A 2,061-nucleotide genomic window follows, 5' to 3' on the forward strand; every position below is an offset into this window, starting at 1 on the left:
CTTTTGCCTCTCCAGAAATGTATTTTAATTCCTGCATGTTGGTAGAACAGCAGTTTGTTTCTTTAAAAACGAAAAGTTACCTTCATGCTCTATAACCATAAATAATAGGCAATAGGGAAGAGGGCTTTAAATGTTAATGTTTCATAAGGATTCTACAGAAGGACAGTTAATGTGAACATTAACTAAATTTTATTGTTTTGATTGCCAAAACCCAAAATATAATAGGCTGTTTGGAGACAAAAGGTATGTTGTATCTATTTATTTTATTTATTAAATGTATAAGGCCACCCACCTGTAATAATAAAACAATTTAAAAATAGAAACAACAAGGGTCTGGAAATCTCTAACAGAGCCATATAAAGTATCCCAGGAAAAGACTGGGCTTTAAGGGCTCCTTTAAATAAGGCCAGGAGAATCCCTGGAGAAAAGTTCCTGAAGACAGGCACTGCAACAGAGAAGACAGACTTCCTGGATCCCACCAGTAACATTGTTTACATGATAGGATTTGGAGCATGCCAACTCTTCCTGATAATAAGAATGGGCAGAAACTACAGAAGGCAAATGATCCCTCAGATGACATCTTCTATGTCATTTATAACAGAATTGGATACAATTCATAAATTGTAGGCTCATTTGTGATGCTTGAGATATGTTTCCCTTCCTCTTTCAGAGTGGAAGTACAACAATATCAAGTAGGGATTTGAGTGATGTAAGTTGCATCTGTAATATAATATGGTCAATTATCTTTTGTAATAAGGCTACTGGTTTTATTTGACATTTGGAAGTATTTCTAATTAAGGGGTGTATTAAGGGGTTGAATGGTTGGAGATCATGCCCTAAGTCTTATTTGTACTTGGCATATTGTATTGCGTAACTGGTTTGTCTTTATGGAATTAGTAAATTAAGTAGTTTTCTCTGTTTCAGCATTCCTATGGAATGTATGAGTTGACTTGTGGGAGTTTCATAAGCAACTTCTGTCTAAGATTTAATGCTGTTTCTGTTGAATATGAAAACCTGTGATAGAATTCTAAGGAAATTTAATGGCATATATGTAGAACCCATTCTGATTTGGAATTCACAGCTATCAGAATTTTCATCTGGGAATTGTATACATAGACACCCCCATGTTTGCAGAATTGTGTTCAAGATTCTCCTGCTCAACACTCAAGAGGAAAGAAAGGAATTATTATTATAACATGAAATTAATGTGGAGAATGTGGATTGGGTTGCATATTTAACTCACTTTTGGTGCCTTGGTGAATCCCTTCCTACTAAAAGTAGGAACAAGTTGGCATACTAGACCTATCCTTTCACACTTCAAAAGCAGCCAATTGCATTTCAGTCTTCATAGTCAGAACCTGAGATGTTCATATCTTCTTGCTAAAATCGTCAAATAGAATATTCTTTTTCTGCATTAATTCTAGCAAATGAAAATTAACAGATACAGTTTATTTCTATAAATGAATCTATAATAATTCCAACCAAGTAAAATATACAAAGTATTGCTTAGAGGAATGTTAGTATTTTAATATATGCACGCTCCATTTACAATTGTCTAATTATAACCCCCATGTTAACATTGAACATGCAATTGGCGGCGGAAATCCCAGACTAACCTTTCACAATAGGACAGAGATGGGGAGACGAGACTATTCACAACAATATCCAGTCTGATTTCTTGTCAGTATCTGGTATTATAAAATGTACACAAGCTTAAATATTCTCAGAGGCTCATGAGTTAGTTTAATTGCTAAGTTTACAGGAAATCATGTAAAGAGAACAAGTTCTGCTCTCAAGAAATCTGAAATATGAAGTACTTTTTTGTTTAAAAAAAATACATTTTTATTTAATAGTATGCTGTCTTCAGTTAAGAGAAATTGCAGCAGTTGCTCTAAAAAATTGATGTTTTGAAGATCGTGCTGCCTGGAGATTAAGGGAACTAAAGTCCAAAACTCCCGAAATGCATCAAGGATGGACATTCCCATTGTTTGTGCATAAGCATATGAAAACATTGAGACGAAGTTAGATGTCTTTAACGCGGATCATTGGACCAGCAGTAGC

Source organism: Crotalus tigris, unplaced genomic scaffold (genome assembly GCF_016545835.1).
Source record: "Crotalus tigris isolate CLP2741 ecotype Arizona unplaced genomic scaffold, ASM1654583v1 scf7180000024382.2542628, whole genome shotgun sequence".
In the NCBI taxonomy this organism is placed as follows: domain Eukaryota; kingdom Metazoa; phylum Chordata; class Lepidosauria; order Squamata; family Viperidae; genus Crotalus; species Crotalus tigris.